This window comes from Enhydra lutris, unplaced genomic scaffold (genome assembly GCF_002288905.1).
Source record: "Enhydra lutris kenyoni isolate GAN:26980312 unplaced genomic scaffold, ASM228890v2 scaffoldscaffold9, whole genome shotgun sequence".
Taxonomy (NCBI): domain Eukaryota; kingdom Metazoa; phylum Chordata; class Mammalia; order Carnivora; family Mustelidae; genus Enhydra; species Enhydra lutris.
The window spans coordinates 1368649-1390239 of record NW_019154093.1 but is presented as its reverse complement, the minus strand read 5'-3'; positions in this window follow the sequence as shown (position 1 = coordinate 1390239).

The window sequence follows — 21591 nt, the reverse complement described above, 5'->3', positions numbered from 1 at the left end:
ATGATCACTCTCTCTCTGTCAAATAAATAAATAAAATCTTTAAAAAATAAAAATAAAAAAAATTAAAAGCCTTGTCTGTATGAATGGAGTACGTAGTACTTAGCAATCATCACCCTGAAAAAAAGTAGCAGTCTCAGACTAAGAAAAAAATAGCTAAACTAAGGCAGGTATAAACCACTCCTAATCAGAGTGCTCTGCAACACCACACCAAAAACTGTTGGCCCAGGCTTTTACAATCACAAAGACCTGAATTCCAGTCTTTGCTTTCAATTCTTAGCCTGGAGATGAAAGGGCTTTGTAAACTCTAAAGTACTATGCATATATGACTGGTTTTGTTATTAAGTTACACACTGTCACCTGTGAGGCAAAGTGCTCTACCCAGAGTATAGCTGGACCCACCATATAGTAGGGAGTGGGGGGATAAGTAATGCCCAGTCTGAAGGCAGAGAAGCTTCCCAAACTACCCGTAGTCATGTGCCCAGCTGTCCTCTCAGAAGAGGCCTCTGCATATAGACATCCAGTTCCAGTTCCCGCTGCAGAGGCAGCCCCTGGGTCCCAAGGGTAAAGGTCCCAAACACCATCCCTGAGGCTAATTTTCTAGGCAGAAACTCAGCTCCCTGCCTGCCTGCTTCACGCTCACATCTGGGTGGCGGTTGTGCCATACTCCAAGCCCCAGGTTGGGGTCTCCAGGGGCCATCTCTATCCCGCCTGCCAGCTGAGCCCTCCACTGCCTCCTCCAAGACCCCTCCTGTTCCTTCCTAGGGAATACAGGCCCTGCTAGCTGCCTGTCAGCCCCTGGAGCGGTCAAGGGCACCAAGAAAAAAAAAAGAAGAAGAAGAAAGAAAGAAAAGAAAAAAGACAGCTTGAAAGGGTCCTAATCCTTTCCTATTACAAACTGAGCTCAAACACCAGCTGCACAGAAGAGGGTGAAATTAGGTGGTGACCAGGGGGGAAGGCCAGGGATGGTAGCTGGGGCCTCCGATGACCTGGAAGAGATGAGGTTGGGAGACAGCGGGGGTAGAGAGGGGGAAACAGTTGGAGCCTGAACCATTCCCAAATCTGGGACGTGGGCGGATTAGGGACACAGCTGGCCTTACGCCCCAGTGATGGGGCTCATGGAAAACATTTGTCTGTTGTGCAGGGTGGCAAGAGATGAAGAGGGTTTTGAAAAGCTGGGCCCGCCAGCAAAGTGTTCTGAACAGTCACTATTGAATAAAAATCAATCTTTGTAACAGAAGTACATGAAGATTAGAATTGTCTTTCCAACCTGCCCATGGTCATGAAGCTGCAGCCATTTTAGACCTTTTAAACACAAATTATCATAAACAGGCTATGATAAGGAAAATTACTGTTCATACAATGGTATGTCCTTCTAGGCAATTATTTTTAGTAGTAGTACTTGAATTGTTCACAGAAAATATAGTTAAATAAGGGCCGCCTGGCTGGCTCGGTCAATGGAGCATGCGACTCTTGGTCTCAGGGTTGTGAGTTTGAGCCCCAGGTTGGGTGTAGCGATTACTTAACAATAAAAAAAAAAAAAAAGAAAATATAGTTAAATAAGAAGAAAAAGATTTAAATCATCCTAAAATCATCAATCAGAAATAACTGCCACCAATATTTGAGGTGGACTTCCCTTCTAATACCTTCTCTTATACGTACACTTTTTTTATGTATATTAAATTTAGTCATACAAAATTGCTGATCGTATAAGTTAAAAATGGTCAAGCAACAGACACTGTGTATAGTTCAACCTAATGCTTTTTTCAAACTTAAATCATACTGTTTTGGAACTGAGTTTTTCCACCTAATAATATATTGTGACATCTGCATCACCATTTTTAGTAGTGCCCTCAAGCGGATATACCATAATTTAGTTAACCTAGATGTCCAATATTTAGGTTTACTGTTCCATCTTTATCTTGTTTACTCAACAAACATCCTTTTATCTAAGCATACCTATGATTACTTTTTCTAGGATGCACTGATTGCAGCGTTGTTGGTTTTTTTTTTTTTTTTTTCAATTATTGCACACAAGGCTGCCTGTTCTGGTCATTTCTGAGATAAAGGCCAAAGAAATCAGCAAATGCAGTGATTTTATACAATACCTTGTCTTTGTATTTGAAAACACAGAGCATGCTTTGACCTCTGTGACACAATGCACTTTGCTTGCAAAAATTGCATTGAGCTGGGTCCTAAAGCACACTAAGACCAAAAAATGTGACTGAAATACATACTTTGGAGTTGGCAAGTGATGTCCTTTCTGCTGTGAAGACACTCCAAGAAACAAGGAGCAGAAGGGAAGGAAGTTGAAACTGTAAGAGGACCGCATAGACGGTAGCTAAGACACTCCTCTAGGCCTCTAGATTCACAAAATGTTAAAACTGGATAGGCCCTTGGATATCATCAAGCCCAAGCTGCAAACTTTTAAAAAGATTGGGAAATGGGTGCAGAAACCTGAAGGGACTTGTGCAAGGTCACATAGCAGAGAGTGGCAGAGCCCAAACTTGAACGCAAGCCTTCTGAACCACACTACTGGAGGCGTCTGTTCCCTGCCTTCCCTGTGAGCCCACTTACATCTCCCTTTCAAAGCTGCAGGCCAACCTAAATTCTACAGCCAGAAAAACCTAGAAATGTCTAGGCTGGAAGAGCCAGTTATTAGCGATAACATAAGGGCCAAGTTACTAGAGATAACTTGTTAATAAGAATAATGACAATGGCATTTATTAGGTATTTACTAAATGCAGGGTTCACACTAAGTACTTTATATGCATTTATTGTGTTAAGCCTCATAAAGATCCTACAAAGTAATATTACCTTCAACTGCAGTTGAAAAACCAGAGCCCAGAAATGTGAGGTGATTTGCCCAACATCACACAGCTTAAACCAGGTCTGTCTGATACCACTGTCCTCTGCGGCTTTCACATCACTCTCAGAAAAGCAGTTTAGAAATGATCTGAATGAGCAACCCCAACCTCTGTCCCAAGACCCCAGGGAAAGGCTGTTGTGGCTGCTTCTGACTATAGCCCTAGGACATTCAAAGAGGGAACACAAGGATCTGGCCTGCCATGACCCTCCCCAACCCCCTTCTCTCGCCAGCTGGAGTGAGCCTAATGACTCTGATCCAGCAAAGCCTCCAGATCACTCAAGCTTAACCCATTAATTCTCTCTCCCCAGGTATCCTCTAGGTCTAGAGGGTTTCCCAAGAAACATGGGGAGAGTCTCAGTGCCAGCAGCTAGCTGAGCCCTTTCTAAAACTGGTAAAGTCAGCCTGGCCCCACCCTCACCAAGGAGAGGCAGAGGAGGAGCCATAGGGAAGCAGGTTGGGAGGACTGAGCTCTTCCTCCATAGAAGAGGCACTGGGGGGTCTTGAATGAACACGATCAGTCCTCAACAATAAGCCATTGGTAATGGTAATGAACCATTACCATCATCCCAATAAATGGGTGATGGCAAGAAGAGGTCAAAGGAATGTGGGCTTTTGAGGCAGGCAGACCTGGGCTCAAATCAAAGTTCCACCACTGAGATGCTGTGTGAGTCTATGCCAAGTCCCTTCTCCTCTCTTCCTTGTCTATACTATGTGGAGAACATATGCCAAACACTGCGTACCAGGGACTTTTTATATACAGCACGTCAGGGAACCTTCACAATAGTCCCTTGACTATAACTCCCATTTTACACATGAGGAAGCAAAACACTTACCCAGGATCACCCAGCTAGTAAGTGTCCAAGTTCAGATGCAAATCCACATCTGCTGGGCTTTACTGCTAGCACTCTTCTTACGGTTTACAGATTGCCTGCATTTCCACAGTGGTCATTGTACTCATACCAGCAAAGATGTACAGTGTACTCGCTAGGTGCTTCGGTACCTCACTTGCCTTTTTATTTAATTTTCACAACAATCCCGTGGAGTGGGTACTATTTTAACCTCATTTTACAGCTTTGGGGCTGAAGTCAGAGAGATGAGGCAGTTTACCCAGGGTCATGTAGCTTGGGAGGGGTATAGAGAAGCCGAGCTTGTCTGACTCCAGAACCCTCTCCTTTGCCCACTACACTAACCCACCTCTCTTTCCAAGGAGGCCAAGTAGGTGTCTCTATCTCTGAAAGAGGAGAGAGCCAAGGACTAGCAAGAGGTAGTGAGTTGTCCATGGCAGCCCAACAATTGAGCAGCTAAGCAGGGACTGAAACCCAGGCCCTTGAGTCTTAAACCCGGGGTTACTTCCCCCACCCATACTACTGAATCCTGCGCATCAGAAAATGTCCTTGTCAACTGGATATTTGGAAACCTTATACCTAGGTCCCCCAGGGGGACTGGGGGAACGCCTCCCATACCAGGCCAGGCAGAGAGTGCTGAGGGTGTGGAGGAGAAACTTGGCAGGATACTACCTGGGGAAGACAGTGGTTGAGCTGGTTACCCAGGTGCCTGGAGCTTTGGAAACCTCTGCCTTAGTCTGCCTAAGCCATGCACCCCTAGCTGGGAAGGGGGTAGTTACAGAGGAAGCTGCACACGAGGCCTGGGTTTCCCCGGCTGGCACAGCTCTCTGCTGTGATTTCTGCTGAAAAACAAAAAGTTCAATCCTCTGGGCCTGCTTGCTAATTACCAGTAATGACATAATAACCATTGTGGGCCCAACAGCCAAACAGCCCCAACTAGAAATTCTGCATAGCTCAGGCTCAGGAACAAAAGATTTGGGCACTCCAACTGAAACTGATGCCCTGGCAGAAAATATCAGAAGCAAAAGGGCTTTAGGGTTGACCCAGCCAAAGTATTATCTGGCCAATGGAGAGGATGATGGCTCCTCATACAATTACTTATTGAGAATTATTTATCTGCATCGTATAATGCCAGACCCAGAGAGAAGCTGCTTCATTTTTTTCATTAAGTCACTCCACAAATATTTATTTAGCACCTATTATGAGCCAAACACTCTTCTAGGTACAGGGGATGTAACACTGAACAAGACAGACAAAAATCACTGTCACCACCGAGCTTACCATTCCAATGATGGGGGATAAATGATAAACAAATGTTCACTAAAATACAGTATGTCAAAGAATGATAAGTGCTAAAAAAAAAAAAAAAAATGATAAGTGCTATGGAGAGAGAAAAAAAAAATTGGCCTGGAGGGAAGATGGGGAATGGTCATATTGTGGCAGGAAAGGGTGTCACCATTTTAAGTTAGATAGGAAGGGCCTTACTGAGAAGGTGGACATTTAAACAAAAAAAAAAAAAATTAAGGACATGAGAGAGCAAGTCATGAAAGTATTTAGGGGTAGAGAGTTCCAAGCTGAGTGAACAGCAAGTGCAAGAGCCCTGGGGTGGAGGTATGCCTGGTGTATTCAAGGACTTGCCTGAGATCATAGACCCAGTCATTAACAGAGCTGGGCGAGGAAAGGAATCATACGCAGACTGATCACCCGCTGTGTACCTGAACTCTCTTAAGCCTTAGGACAACTCGGAAGGTAAACATTATGCTCACCATCTCACCATTTCCCAGGTGAGGGGGTGAGACCCAAAGAAGAGAAGTAACTGATCCACTTCACACAGCTGGAATGGGCAGCCTGCTGGGGCCTCCCTGCTTCTCTTCTGTGTGTCCTCCCCATGCAAATCCTAAGTATCTGCTGAGTGAATAAATGAATGAACGAATGAATTTCTCAAGCTTTGCCCTCTCAATGACCTGTTTGCAGGCCAGCCTTCTAGTCTTTACTAATTATAGAATAATAACCACCACAATAACTCCAATGTGCCAGCTGTGGCCTGAGGATTTTACCCAAATTACCTAACTCAGCCCCCCTCAGGTAATCGTAAGAGAAGGTGCTAATAATTTTCCCATTTTATTAGTGAGAAAACTAATGCTCACAGAGGTAGAATTCCCTAGGGATCCCACAGTTGGTAAATGGTGAAGCTGGGATTTAAACTGAGGTCTGTCGGCTCCCAAATCCCTTCTTTTAATCCTGTAATATTAGTAGAAACCTCTGACATCAGTCCATCGCCTTCCTTTTATGAACCAGAAAACAGAGGCTCAGCTAGGGCAGACGAAGAGCTGGGGGAGGGGTGTGGCCCTCCAGCCCCCAGTCTGGCATCCCTGCTACTCCACCCCAGGGGGGCCGTGGACCAGGTTTTCTCTTCTAGGCCTGCCTACTTCAGCACCTCCGCAGAAGTCTTCGTGTGTTGCCCCAGCTCCCAGAGGAGAGTTCCAGGGAGCTCAGCCTCCACCTCCGCCCCCTCTGCCTAGGCCTGGGTAATGCAAGTCCCTTTCGACTCTGCCTTCCCAAAGCGCTTGCAAGTGGCATGAACCAGAGGTGGGCGGAAGAGAAACTCTGTCCTGCTCCTGTGGTTCCTGGAAGAGAGACGATGCAGGCTAGGTGCCAAGAGCGTAGGATGGGCTGGGGGCAGGGGCCAAAACCAGGCCAAGGGTGAGGATAGGGTGTCCCAGCCAACCAGAGAGGGGAGCAGGGGAGGAGGGTAAAAGATGAAACCGGTTCACTGGGTGTCATTTGTTCAACAAGAAACTGTATCAAGTCCCTAGACTGGGAAGACGCAGGAAGAAGAAGGTTCTTAGAGGCAGCATTTATAATAGCATTAACGATACGGACCAACCACTAAGCCCCATAGTGCTCAGCACCGGACTAAGTGCTCTAACTACATCACTGCCAGTCCTCAGCAATATCAGCCCCATTTTTTTTTTTTTTAAAGATTTTATTTATTTATTTGAGAGAGAGACAGTGAGAGAGAGCATGAGCAAGGAGAAGGTCAGAGGGAGAAGCAGACTCCCCATGGAGCTGGGAGCCCGATGTGGGACTCAATCCTGGGACTCCGGGATCATGACCTGAGCCGAAGGCAGTCGTCCAACCAACTGAGCCACCCAGGCGTCCCAATATCAGCCCCATTTTACAGCAGAGGAAACCGAGGCTCGGAAAAGTGAAGGGACAGCCAAGGTCCCTGCATCATACCCATTCGTAGGGTAGTGCCAAAAGGGTCTGGAGACCTGGGTCCCTGCTGTGTGACCTTACGCCATGAGCCACCCACTCTGATTTGAGGCTCCTGCATCTGTACCACAAGGGACTTGGTCAGCAGTCCCTACTGTAAACTCCCGGAGGCTCAGAGATCCATTTCTGCCCAGACTATGGGGCCTCCCACAGATACGGGACATCACACTTACTCTTCTCCCTGTCACCCAGAAGAAAAAAAAAAAAAAGGCCCAGCTATCTGCTTCCAGGGGAAAAAAATAAAGCCACAGATTTTCAAAATATTTGTCCCTGTTTCAAGGCTGCTGCTGGCTTTGGCCTCCAGCCAGGAAGGGGCCCCTGGGGTGGGGGAGTTGGGGGGAACCCAGGCCTTAAGACTGAGAGTCCTTGGGCCCGAGGCCAAGGGGGGCAAGGGACAGATGGGGGCGAGCTGGGCAGTGGGCCAGGACCCCTCTGGAGATTTGGGCTTGTTTCTTAATCCTTTCCTCCCTTTGTTGACCAGCCGGCCCAGGAGAGGCGGGGGAAGCAAGCGGGTGGGACCGAAGAGACTGTGGAATCCGAATACTAAGAACTGAACTGGAGCCCCTTTTTATGGTTGTCCATTACATGGAGACACTGGACAAGGCCACTGGGGGGATTATCCCATTGAAACCACCACCCCTGCCTGGGTAGAGAGCCTGCTGTCCCCATTTTACTGAGGTGAAAAGTGGTGCAGAGAGGGCAGGTGACGAGAGCCAGGCACACAGCTCATAAGTGGTAGACCTGGCAGGGAGCCCAGGTTGTTGACTCCCCAGAGAGGCAGCCACTGGGACAGACTAGAGATGGGGAGTAGGGTGGATAGGGCCCTAGCAGTCCTAGGAGAGCAGGGAGTTATGAGGATGATCACCTCCAACATGACCGTCCCCAAAGCCCTGAAAGATCTGGGCCCTGCTGTCCTGCCCAGCCTCCTCTCCCATCACGGCCTCACCAGCTGTACCACACCATAGTACATATGGACGTGCCCTGAGCACATTATGGGCATTTAAGCCTTCACACATACTGTTCGACATGCTTATGAAGCTGTTCCCTCCACTGCCCACCTAGAGAGCCCTTATTCATCCTTCAAATCCCAGCTCAAATATCCGATGCCCAGAAAGAGTTAACCACCCACTCAGCTGGGCTCACGCAGAAGTGCTTCATGCTTCCTGAGTGGCGGGAACCCCCTCAGAACCCAGCACAAAGTCAGTGCTCAATAAATATTTGTTGTCCCTAGACATTGCATTTTATCACTGAATCTGTGAGGCAAGCAAAACAGGTTTTCTTGTCCTCTCTCTTGAGGTGCAGGAAAGGAGGGCAGGAGAGAGGGAGTGACTTCCCAAAGTCACGCATTCGGTGACACTGGTGGAGCTAGAAGCCAGGCCTTCTCTGCCCCACAAGCCCCTGCCTGGCCCCTGGCCCCAAAGAGCTCTCTCATCCCTGCCGCACCAGCCAGGGTCACCACAAGTGACACCCAAGGCAGGAGTGGGGGGCATGGGCCCTGGTGGCCTGAGGTCTTGCCCCAGTATCCAGCTCAGACGTTACTGCTGCCTGGGGAAACTGAGGCAGAAGGTGACAAAGACTGACAAGTGGCTTTACCCTCCAATCCAGCTCCAGCTCTGGCTTCTCCTGGACATGTGCCTCAGCCAGAGACCCCAGCGGGCCCCAGAACCCCACAGACCCTAAGACCTCACGCTCACCGCTTGCGTCTCCTGCCTCCCCTCCGCAGTCCAGGATCACATCCTGCTGGCTCAGGTCCTAAACCTCACATCCACCCAGTACTCCCCATCTCATGCCTCCGTCCAGGCTGCCTCTCAGTGTCGCTCTCCTGCAGAGTTGCCCCTGCCTCTCCCCTCCCATTCATCCTCCACACCAAACCATCCTCCCAAAATATAAGCCTGACCACATCGTTCCCCTATTTTGGGGAACCCAGGGGAAGCCCCTGATGGCTCCCCACGGGCTCTGGGATGAGTCCCCCTAGCTCTCTTGAGCCTGTCTCTCTAGCTGCATCCCAAACGCCGGTCATGACTCTGTACCTTGGCAAAACAGTTCCTTCCACTAGGAATGCTCTTTCTCCTGCGCTTTGCCTAAGGAGACAGTCCCAGTTCACACTTCAGTGCCTTGATCAAAGGTGGAGGTGGTAGTTCTGTGTCCTCCCCACCCAGTTAGACTCTGAACTGGGGCAGGATGGGGAGGCAGAGACCCCACAGATTCATTTCGGTGCCCCATGCCCAGCACAGGGCCTGGCAGGGGTCGGGGGGTGGGTATGAGGGAAAGCGGATGGCTAGGAAAGGGAGGTACCTTCTTACTTCCCAGAGGCCTCCTCTGTCCCTTCACCTTAATGATGTCTTTCAGAACCTGTCAGATTAGCTTGCTACCTGCCTGTCCCCAGCAGGCCCCTCCCAGACCCCGTCTCCATTGTCCCAAGAGGGCTATCTTTGTAATCCTAAAAGAACACTCAAAACTATGAAAATAACAATAATTACTATCATTGGGTACCCATCACGTACCTCACTGAATTATTTAATCCTCATAAGAACTCCAAGAGGTACGCAGGTTCTTTTATTATGCCCATTTTATAGATAAGGAAGCTAAGACTCCAAGAGGTTAAATGTTTTGCCCAGGGCCACAGAACTAGTAAGCAATAGATTAAGAATTCAAAGCCAGGTCTGACTCTCAACCAATATGTGATGGGGCCTTCTCCTGCTTCCTGTTGTTCCCTCTCTTCGAGACTCTTTGAGCACCAGGCGGCAGGGGCGGGGGGGGGGGGGGGGGGGTTGTTAACAGGGGGTGTTTGTGTGTGTGTGTGTGTGTATGCACAGGAAACAGTCCTGTAGCCCTCACCTGCCCTTTGCTGAGCCTTGGAGATAGAGCAGACTCAGGCACCATCTCTGCCCCCTTGGGGAAGGTAAGAGAGTTTTACACTAAGAATTAGGGCCCTGGGGTGAGCAGACTTGGGTCTGAGCTCCAGGTCTACCCCTAAATAACTGTGTGACTCTGGGTAACTCACCTGATTTACACAATACCAGTTCCCATGCCCGGAAAGCAAGGACCATAATGCCTGGACTGCCAGGAGGACTAGATGAGATAAGGCAGCTAAAAGAGTATATAAGGGCACTCGGGTGGCACAGTGGGTTAAACCTCTGCCTTCAGCTCAGGTCCTGATCTCAGGGTCCTGGGATCGAGCCCCACATCGCATCGGGCTCTCTGCTCAGCAGGAGCCTGCTTCCCTCCACCTCTCTGCCTCTCTCTCTGCCTACTTGTGATCTCTCTCACTCTCTGTCAAATAAATAAAATCTTTAAAAAAAAAAAAATCACACATCTTCCAAACTTGAAAAAAAAAACTAATAAAAGAGCATAGAACAACCCAGCCAGCACACAAGACACATCCGATGACAATAAACATAGATGGTGAATAGGGACTCCCAGGATCCCGAGGCCAAGAATCTCCAGGTCCCTCCCTTGAAGCCTTCTCAGCCAGACACAAAAGTAATAGTGATAATAATGCCTGATCCACCCATTTGCTTGTTAAATAAATCTTCCAGGGAAGTGTCCTTCAGTGACCGTATGTTGGAGGTGAGGCAACCGAACCCAGAGAGGGTAGGTTACTGAATCAAGTCTGCCAGCAAAAGACTGGGACTTCCACCTCCACTGAGCTGTGGCCGCACTGGGCAGAGCCCAGTCCTTAGCCCAGGGCCCTAGCCAGGCTGCTGGAGAGTCTGGGGCTCCTGACTCCCAGATTCTAGTCCCAACTGGGTGGGAAGTTAAAATAGGAGAAAGGAGACAAAAAGAGGGACACTTAACTTGGCCCCCTCCCAGAACGAGCTCAGGACTGGGAGGAAACCAACAATTACCAAGTGGGGCCCTGCACCGGGCACTTCGCACTGGCTCCCTCCCACGGCCTGTGGGAGAGATGTTATGGTAGGCATGTTGAAGACAAGGTCTCCAAGACAAAGAAGTCAATGGCTTGTCCGAGGTCACACAGTGAGGCAAGTAGCAGTACTGGGAGGCAGAGTCCCTCCTCAACCCTCCCACCTTCAGCCCCAGACCTCCCCAGCTGCCCCTCTCTCCTGGGGAAACCTAGAGGCCCCAAAGCTCCCTCCCCATCTCTAAGCAGAGGCCCTGAGTCGCTGGTTGGATGGGTGTGGTACCTGGCCCCACCCTCCGTTCAGAGGACCCAGAGCTCACTTAACAGAGCCCTCCCCCTGAGGAACTCCCAGTCTAGTGAGCAAAGAGAGAACGCCTGTTCTCTGAGCCCCTCTGATGGTGGTCACTTTGTGTCACTGATCCCTTTAACCCAACACAAAGCGTGGTGATGGGGCATAGGGACAGGAATAAATAAATACATTCGCTCATTCAGAAATGTTCAGAGTTGCTACTACACGCCCCTGTATCCTAGGTGCTGGAGATACAGCAGAGAACAGACACACAAAATCCCTGGCCTCCTGGGGCTTACGTGAAGAAAAGAACAAACATCCTGTGTCAGGCACATGCTGAGATTCCCATGTTATAGAGGCGAAACCGACCTGCGAAGAGCCCCCCAGCTACAAGGCGCAGAATACGGATTCCTGACCAGTCTGGCCCCAGAGACCTTTGCATTGGTCCCCTGTCTCAAAAATCACCACCCAGTGTGCTAAGGATGTGGGGAGAAGTCAGCTGGTTGTGGTAGGATCCAAACGTCACAGAATGCCCTCCTTCACTTCTTACCCCCCCCACCCACCGCTAGGCTCCCTGGACCCCTCCCAGTGACCTCAGTAATGCAGGACAGGCATTCAAATCAAGGTCACGGCCGTGAGGCAGTCATTTAGGCAAACCAGTACTCACCCAGCAGCAGCCAGTGGGGTCATCCAGCCCATCGGGGAGAAACGGGGGAGCCATCACCGCAGGGACACATGGATGGAAGCAAAGGACAGCAGTGAGACATGAGCACAACCAACTGGACACTATCTAGGGCCCCTCTTCATCCCGGGCAGGGGGGAAACATCCTGCCCAGCCCCTGCCTCCCGGGCTTGGCTAGGGCAGACACCCCCTTAGCGGGCAATCTGATCACGTGATAGCATACCCAGAGCTCCTCCCAGACCCAGCCCCTGGGAGGCTGGGGGAACCCTGCAGACAAATATTCACTGAGTGCCTACTGTGTGCTACGTGTTGGGTCTTCTGTCTGTTCACGTCTGTCTTCTTCAGATGGTGTCCCCTGCCCGCACAGAGAACAGGGAGGGGGCAGGCGTGTGACTCCTGCATGAGTTACAACTGTGATGAGTGCTTCAATGAGGAAGCTTACGAACCCAGGTTCAAACCCTGGCTCTCACTCACTAGCTTTGTGACCTGGGGCCTGTCTTCCTAACTTCTCTGTGCCTCAAATTAGTCATCTGTAAAATGGGGATATTTTAGTGCCCACCTCCAGGGTTGTCAGGAGGATTAAATGAAATAATATGTAGAAAACATTTTGCACAATGCTTGGCACAGGGTAAACTGTGCCAATAAACTGGTCATAACTGGCAGCTGTGGTCATTACAAGGAGCTGTAGGCCTGGGTTCTGGAGGGACCTGGTGTGGGTCAGGCCACCACCTACCTGACAAGGTAGGGATTAAGAGAGGCAATAGAGGTGAAGCTCTGGGCCCAGTGCCCGGCCCGTGTAACCTGTCGGTAAATGGTGGTGGTACTCTTCGGGCTGTTCTCCAGCTCATCCCTGGGGTACAGCCTCTCAGCCGAGGGGCTGTCAGAAGTGCCCTCTCCCCACAAACACGCATCCAGAATTGCAACTTTGGACTGAAAAATAACCAGCATTCCCACCTGATACTACAACTGTCTCACCTCCTTTGACCTTCACAATGACCCAGGAAGTGGACAAAGGCAAAATTCTTACTACTCCCATTTTACAGATGAGGACAGTGAGGTGAAAGGACTCCTCTCTGTGTGCACTTGGCTGTGTTCCTTCAGATCTCCAAGCCTAGTTAAGTGGAGCAGCCAGGATTCCAACAGACATCTGCCTGAATTTTGTTCTCCGGGCCTTCCCTTGTTTTTTTTTTTTTTCCCCCAGTGCCTGTACTACTAGCAGGACAGCCCCAGACAAGACTCTGAACCTCTCCAGCACCAGTCCTTTCATCTGAAATACTTATCTAATGGTCAGCCCAGGATCCAAGCTGTTTCTGACCCAAATTCTTCTTCCACGGGCTCAGCTGCTGCTACCCTGACCCTCCCTCTAACCTTTTACCTCATTACCAACTTCAGCCACAAATCCATTGGCCAAGCAATGTCTGCACTCAACTACTAAAGCCCGCGTTTTATAGATGGAAAAACTGAGGTCCCAAAGTGAGCCATACATCCAAGGTCCCCTTTCAGTACCCAGATCATTTCCTTGGGCAGTCAGGTGGGGCTGACTGAGGAAACCCCAAGGAAGGCCCTGATCTGCTCTTCCTCCCCCACAAACACCAGGCCTGTGGGTGCCTGCACAATCTGTCCCCCAGCTCCCCAGAATAAATATCCCAGAGCTCCGAGCTCACCCAGTAAGGGCCAGGCAGGTTCCAGAGGTAAAGTGTGGGGTATCGTGGGAGCCGTAGGACCTACCAGGTGGATACTTCCCCTTTCAGCTGAGTCTTCTGGGCTTTGGGGTCAGACAGAGCTTGGTTCAAATCCCAGCCCAGCCACTTCCCAGCTGTGTCACTCTGGTCAAGTAGATTCACTTCCCTAAATTCCTGAGAAACAGGAATAATACCTAGTCCCTCATGGGATTATAAGGATATTAGTTAATGCTGCATATTAAAGGCTTAGCATAGAGCACAGTGCATAGTAAATGTGGCTCTAATTATGATTAGAGAACACGGGCCAAGAATAGGACACGAGGGCCCATCACACTCCACCTTGCCCTTGCCCCATTCTTCCCCCTTCCCTTCATGGCAGGTAAACCAGGTCCTAGAGGCTCTAATAATGGGTGCTGAAAGACCCTTCGAGGCTCTAGGCTCATCTGACCTTCTCATTTCACAGAAAGAGAAACTGAGGCCCAGGAAGAAAAGTGATGGGCCCACAGACTATAAGGGAGTAGAACACTGCCCCCTTTACTAAATAAACATCAGAATCCCAGGCCCCAGGAAAAACCTGCCTGCCCCACCCCCACCAGGGGACTATCATAAAGATCCATTCTACAAGCCTCCAACCAATATCAGGCCTCCATGACCTTTACGGGGAGCCCTTTGTGGGTACCCCTGTTGAGCTCTGCGACTAGCAGACCCATACATGGTTCTCAGGAAGGGCTTAGCGACAAACCCATGCAGTTCCTCTTCGGCTCTACAGAGCAGCTCTACTCAGGCTCCCCTCAACCCCACCCCAGGTGGCTCCTTCCATCTCCCTTCCTCACTGCTTCCCTGGCCTCTGTCTCACCCTGCGGTCTGCGTCCCATCAGCTGGGCACAACCGCAGCCAGCAGAGCTGGGGGCCTCCGGAGGCCTGTACAGCGTCAGCATCTTCCCAGCCAGGCTGGGACAGTCCTGCCCAGCACAGCCAGCCAGGCTCCTGGCCAGGGTCCCCTCTGCAGAGTGGGTGCTGGCCCTGCCCTTCCAGGGGCCCCACCCCCACCGGTCTAGCAGGTGTGGCGACCTGGGCTTCCTGGGAGCTTCTACAGGCACCTGCAACCTATAGGAGGGAGGACAGCCTGGTCTAGGCTGTGCAGGGATGGGCTGATTGGGAGACAGATGGGTGTGCCACGGCTTCTCCTCACTGACTATCGCCACCCCCATGCAGGTGTTCCAGCTGCCCCTCACATTGCTGGGTCCTGGCAGGCTCTGCCTGGCTCCTAATACACAGAGGAAACCTCAGGGCATTCTCACCCCGTTCCCTTCTTAAAACACTCCCACTGGCCTGCTTCCAGGCCAGCTATCATTCTGGTCACTGCACACTTATTACCTCATCTGATTCTGCTAATGCCTGTGAGGTCTGGATTATGGACTGAGGAAGAGCTGCAGACTCAGAGAGGGGGAGTGACACATGCAAGGTCACACAGCAAAGTGCCAGGGCCAAGATTTAAACCCAGTTCTGCTGCAGGCAAAGCCTGCAGGGCACCCAAAGTTCCCTTTCCTTCCCCCTCTCTGTTCCCTAAAGCTTCTGGATCCCCTTCCTCCCAAACCTTCCATCTTTCTCTGCCAAGTCTCTCCTTCCACAGTTCCAGTCAGAATTAATCTTTCCCACCTCGTGGCTGCTGTTAACTGCTTGTTCACCCACTCCCAACAGCAGCAGGGCACAGGAGTTATCTCTGAGGTGTCTGTCTCACTGGCACTCAGAGGGGCCTTGAAGGTAGGGGGCGACCCCAGTACATGCTCCTCAGACCTGAGGAGGTCACCTCTATCTCCACCCTCCCTCTACCCCCACACAAATGTCCTCTGACCTCCTCCTGTTGATCCCCTCCCCATCCCCAGCCTCCTGCCCAGGCCTGTAACTGGGGTGAAGGTAGGGAGCCTGCTGAAACCTCAGGGGCTGGGTGCCAATGCTCTGGCCCCTCCCACTCCCCTTCAGTCGCTGAGTATCTGACCCAGACCTGACACCAGGCGGGTCTCACAGGGACTCCCAGCTGCCCTAAGCACCAGGCCTGGTCAGGCATTCCCCAAGCCTCCTCCTTCTGGAGAAAAGGGTTCCAGAAGCAGAGAAGGGGTTGCCTTCAGCCCTCGTCCGTGAACTTGAGGGGTCATACTGAGCCACTCCTACCCCGGGGAAGCTGTGGGCCTTGAAATAACACCCCCTCCTCACCAACCCTCAGGAATAGTCCTACCCTCCCCCCTTCTAGGGCAAGCTTGGGCTGGGGTCTGTTTGGACAAGTCCCCACCTCCAATTTGCTAAAGGGGAGAACTCAGGTTCTACCAAAAAGAGGTGAGGTCCTCTGGAAAGTGTACGTCAGGACGGGAAAACTCCCGAGGAAAGACTGAGGATGAGAGAGACAGGACCGCAGAGAGAGGAGAGATGAGGAACACCGGGAATCGGGGAATGAGAGCAAGCAGGAATCTGAGACCGATATACTGGGGAGACCAGAGACCGAGGAAAGTCCCCCGAGACCAAGCCTAGAAGGGAGCGTGCCGGGCTGGGGCGGCGACAGGAGGGCCATACTGGCTGGCACAGCTGGCACCCCAGCTCACGGGTCCCTCAGTTCCGAAACTCAAAGTCAGTTACGTAAGGGCCGGGAGCGGGGTTCCGGGCCCGGGGGGGCCCCCCTCCCGCTGCGCGCCGCCCGCCCTCCCGCTCCGGCCAGCGCTGCGGCGGGCAGGGCCGGGCAGGAGACTACGGCCGGACAGGGCGGGGCTGGTGGGGGGGGCACCTGGGGCCGCAGCACTCTGCAGAGACCAGCCCGCGGAGACCGAACCCAGGACCCCCGCCCCAGACAGGCCGGGACCGCCAGGGACCGCCAGCCGCAAGCGTCCAGCCGCGGACCCGAGTTCCCGAACCCCTCTCCTCTCGCCCGCGCCCCTCCCCGCACCCTGAACTTCCAGACGTCCAGGCCCCTGTGGACCCCATTTCGGACCTTGGAAACCGGGACCCTTAAAGCCCCCCTCCCCTGACCCTTAGACCCTGGTCTCGCCCCTACCGGGACCGCACAGGCCCTTGGGAGTAGGTCCATCTGTCCCTCACCCCGTTCCTCCCGGGGACCCGGGATCGCCCCCAGACAGTTCAGGCTCACCTGGGCCAGACGGGGTGGGGACCTGGCCGGGCCGGGCCGGGCCGCGTTCTCGCTCTGCGCCGCTCTCGCCCTTTAAGAGGTTCCTGCCACTTTGCCCCGCCGGGGGCCTCCACCTGCACTGACAGGGCAACTCGGGAGTGAGGCCCCGCCCCCGTCCCGGGAGGCCTCCTGATTGGCACAGGCAACTGCCAATCGGCGGGGCGGGGTAGAGGATGGTGCAGAGAAGTGTGAGCGTCGCAACCGGGAAAGGGCTGGGGCTGCAGGTGCGGTCTCCGAGCTCTGAGCCGCCCGGTGTTGACCCGAGGGTCAGGGGAGGACTGGGTAGGGAGCTCGTGGATTGGGTGGTGTGGTGTCTGACGTCACACGGTAAAAGTATGATGCAACTTGCCACGTGGTGCTGCTCCTAACCTAAGGGCTGGAAGGGTGGTAGGAAAGGAGTTGGTTCTAGTGACCCATGGTGAGACTCATCTGCATCACCTGCCCCTCCCCATTTAGTCCTGTGTGACCCTGAGCAAGTCACTTCAACGAATCTGAGTTTCTTCAACTATAAATCTTACAACACTTTCCTGAGAATTAGTGATACATGTTAAGTCCCAGGCGCAGGTTTGGTACACAATAGGTGCCCTTCAGTAAATATGGTTCTTGTTCCTCCCATCCCCAACTTGCCACTCTTGTCAGAGACTTTCTCCCTTTTATGGTCCATCCCACCAGCACTGGAAGGGGCTTACATCGTCATTGGTCCAAACCCCCTCCCCTTGCTACCTAATTTTGGGGCATTTACCTAATTTACTAATTAAATTTACCTAATTTACTGGACTGAGGCCCAGTAAAGGCAAGTGACTTCTGGGAGTTCAGTGGTCTTCCCTATTAGATGGGTCCTGGAGTCAAACTGCCTGGGTCTCAATCCCCAGCGTTGCCCTTGATTTGAACAAGCTACTAACCCTCTCCAAGCCAGGTCCTCTGCTGTAAAATGGAGTCAATAAAAGTACTTTACTCGTGGCACCTGGGTGGCTCAGTTGGTTCAGCGTTTGACTCTCGGTTGCTCTCAGGGTCGTGGGTTTGAAGCCGGCGTGAAGCCCCTGCGTGGGGCTCCCAGCTCTAGGTGAGTCTGCTTGAAATTCTCTCCCTTGTCCCTTGTCTCTCTCTCAAATAAATAAACAGATCTTAAAAAAAAAACAGTCTTCTCCTCAAGGATTGTTGTGAGAATTAAATGAAACGATCCATGTAAAGTTTTAAGAACAGTGTCAGTCTCAAAACCTCCAAAAAGTGTTAGGACCTATGATTATTGATGTTAATATTATATCAAGGTCATAAATCAATGTATTGCCCCCACCAAATTCACTGCAACTTCCAAGTCAGGTCTTGTTTTAGACTTCAGGACCCGGGTACCTTCCCTCAAGAAGCTCACAGTCTAGCAGAGGGTCTGACTGAGCCCCTAGATCTAGGGGATGCTTCCTCATACGGGGTACGGGGGAGGTGGGGGCGGTGCTTCACAGCACCAGAGAAGCTTTAGTTCCTTTAACCAGAAATCTAGACACTTGAGACCCCTCGGTCCCTAACCCTGTAGACTACATGGGGAAAGCGGTCACACACATACAGTCTCCCAAGCCTACTGACACACCTTTCACCTGCTTCCAGTTTCACCTGCCCACCAGGTAATAATGGCCAGGGGCTAAGTGCTCAGGCTTTGGAAGCAGTTGAGTCTGGGCTCTGCGGTTTTTTTTTTTGTTTTGTTTTGTTTTGTTTTAAGATTTTTATTTATTTATTTGACAGAGAGAGATCACAAGTAGGCAGAGAGGCAGGCAGAGAGAGAGGAAGGGAAGCAGGCTCCCTGCTGAGCAGCGAGCCCGATGCGGGACTCGATCCCATGACCCTGGGATCATGACCCGAGCCGAAGGCAGCGGCTCAACCCACTGAGCCACCCAGGCGCCCTGGGCTCTGCGTTTTACAACACTTTGTGCCTTTGGGTAAGTCACTTTCCCTCGGGGGTAAAATGGGAGTAATAATGGCCCAAACTTCATATAGAGCTGTTGCGAAAATTAAATGAGAGAATGAAAATACATATGCAAATACCCAGTAATGCATCCAGTGTTAATTTTTAATTGCTCCCACATGTATTCAGGCAACCCAGGAGAGAGCAGGCTGTGAATGCCTAGACTCAGTGACTGCAAAGGGCTTTCCTCTCTCCCTCCCCGGCTCTGACGCTCCGCCCCTGTCAAGGGGGCGGGGCGAGGAGAATCCCCGCGGAGTCACTGGAGGCTCCCGCAGCGCCCGGCCGTAGGCCCCGCCCCCTCGCAGCTCCAGCTTCCAGGGACGAGCTGCGGTGCGGGTGACTCAGCAGCACCCGCGCCTGCCCCGGCCTGATAAGTGTGTGTGTGTGTAAGTGTGTCGGTGAATGTGTGTGTTGGGGTGGCCGGGGAGGGCTCCGCGTTTCTGAGTTTGTGCATGCGGAGTACCTGTGGGGTTGTGTTTGTGATCTTGATTTTGTGTGTGAGTCTTCTCTGTGTGTTTGCATGTGTGGTGGGGGGGGGTCGGGGCGTGCATCTGTGTCATGGTGTGCCCCTGTTGGTAAGTTTGCATAAAGGGCGTGACTCTGTGTGACCCTCTCTCTTTGTGTCTTATATACATGTTCCCCCCTTCTCTGCCCACGCCCCCTCCCCAGTCCCCTGGGGACCTAGAGAGCTCTGTCCTGCTCCAGGGGCCTCTCTGCCTAGGCAGTCTCTGTGTTTCTTGTTGAGGTGACTTCTGCACTTATGTGGGTGAACCTGGCCTTGTCGGTCACTGGCCTGGGGCGGGGGGAGAAGAGAGTTGGGTGCTGTCACTGCCTGGACTTCAGCACCACCAACCCACACCCCCCCTCACCGTCCCAGTATCTCTGCCTCTGAAGCTGTCACCTCCCTTCCCAGAGTGTAGGGAGTAGTTTGTTACCCGAGCAGCTACCTGTGGGGGAGACCTCTGGAAGGGATGACTCGCATTTGGTGATTGCTGTTATTTTATTCTCTCATTTGACCTCGCTGAATCCTTAATGGCCAAGAGAATTCTAGAGAGGGTCTGAGACCTGAGAGAATGGAATTGACAACCCAAGGTCATGCAGCTGAAGAGCAATGGAAACCGTGAAGGTGACAGACAGAGGGCAGATCTCCTCCCTAAGCTGAACACCCAGTTTGCCTGGAGCCTGTGGGATGCTGATAAGCTTCTGGGGCAGGGGAAGGAACCTGTTTATGTGCCCCTCCTCCTCTGAGTTTCCTGGGCCTCCGGCCAACTCCTTATCCTGCCAGCGCCTGAACAGGGCCACCAGCTTGGATTGGGTGATTGGGTCTTGAGTTGGGTGATAAAAAGAGGCAGGGGGATGGGCTGGGGGCTAGGGTGAGGGGCCAGGGCCAATGTGGGAGCATCTGTTACTTCAAAACTTTACTGAGCACCTTCTTAGAAACAGGCCAATACACTGCTCTGTCTAAAAGGGGAAGAGAGTCACAAGACCAGGCCTCATGGAATAGTGGAGACACAAGCTCAGGCTTGAACCAGGGGGTGTGGCTGGGATCTGCTGCCGGTTTCAGTCATGACTCCACCATGTAAGGCAGGGCGTGGGACCTGGCCAGTCCTATTTCTCTCCTAGCCTGTCTCCGTGTCAGTCAAATGAGGTAATGGCGCAACCCTGCCTGCTTTCCTGACTCCAAGACACGGAAAGGGAAAGCCATTTGTAAACAGAGTTGTTCTCCAGACATAATGGACAGTCCTGGTGTGATCTGTGGTCTCCTGTGAGAAAGGCCTTAAAGAAACAGTATACCCCAAGCCCAGAGAGGAAAAAGGGTCCCAACTGGGGGATTAGAGAAGGCTGCCTGGAGGAGGTGGCCTACCAGCTAGACTTTTAAGGGTGAGTTTACTAGGTGGAAATGGAAGAGGGTGTTCCAGGTGGAGGAACAGCCTGCATCAGGGCCTGGATGGTGAAGTTGTGCCCTGGGAACAAAAGCTGGTTTGGTATATTTGGCCCAGAGTGAATGCCACGTTTAGATGGGGGCAGATGCGGGGGATGGTGGCAGACTTGGGGAGAGCCAGGAGGTCTTTAAGGTAAAGACAGCCATGTCCTGGCTGGGTGTGGCGATCCTTTGATGGGGGGGAAGCTGAGAGGAGAAGGAGAATTGGCAGTCCTTGGCTCAAGGACCCCCACTCGTACCCCAGGACAATCCATCTGAAGCCTGGGCCAGAGGCAGAGCCCCAGGGTGACATCAAGGTGGACACGAGGCTGCAGAGTTCCCCTTCCAAGAGAAGGATGGAGGAAAAGCCTCCAGATGCCCTGGTCCGGGGAGGGACCCAGGCATGGACGCAGAGGGTGCCCACCAATGAACACATAAGGGCTCTGGAAGGCCTGCTGCCTATGAGTTCCTCTGGGTTTGCTCAAGTGTGGGGAGGGGGCCACTCCCGCCGGGAGAGAAGGCTCCATTTCCAGAAGCCCCCATTGAACCAGCTGTGGTTGCTAATGATTCGCTTATTATGTATCTGCTAGGAGCTTTACTAACCTGTACGCACGAGATATCCCTATTATATGGTTGAGTCAAACAAAGCTTGGAGAGGCAAAGTGTTCGCTCACGAGTACACAGCCAATAAGTGATGAGGCCAGACCTGCCTGTTTCCTGAGACGGCAGGAAAGAGCTAAAGGAGGTGTTTGGGACCCACTGAGATTCTGGCTCTGCGAGGCCCGGAGCTGTGGGTGGGGGGGGGTGCTCCGGGGAGAAGGAAGCACGGTGTCTGCTGCCACCTCGTGGTCCTAGAGCCACTGGGGCAGAGGCACAGAGCCCAGCTCTCTGGGCTTCCTGAGGGGGGCAGCTGCTCTGGGCATCACGGGGTCAGCAGGGAGTTAGTGAAAGGGGGGGCTGCGTGCTCAGGTGGGACCGTCCTGGATTTTGAGACCCTAGGCAAGTCTATCCTCCTTGCTTCTCAATTCTCAGTGCCTTC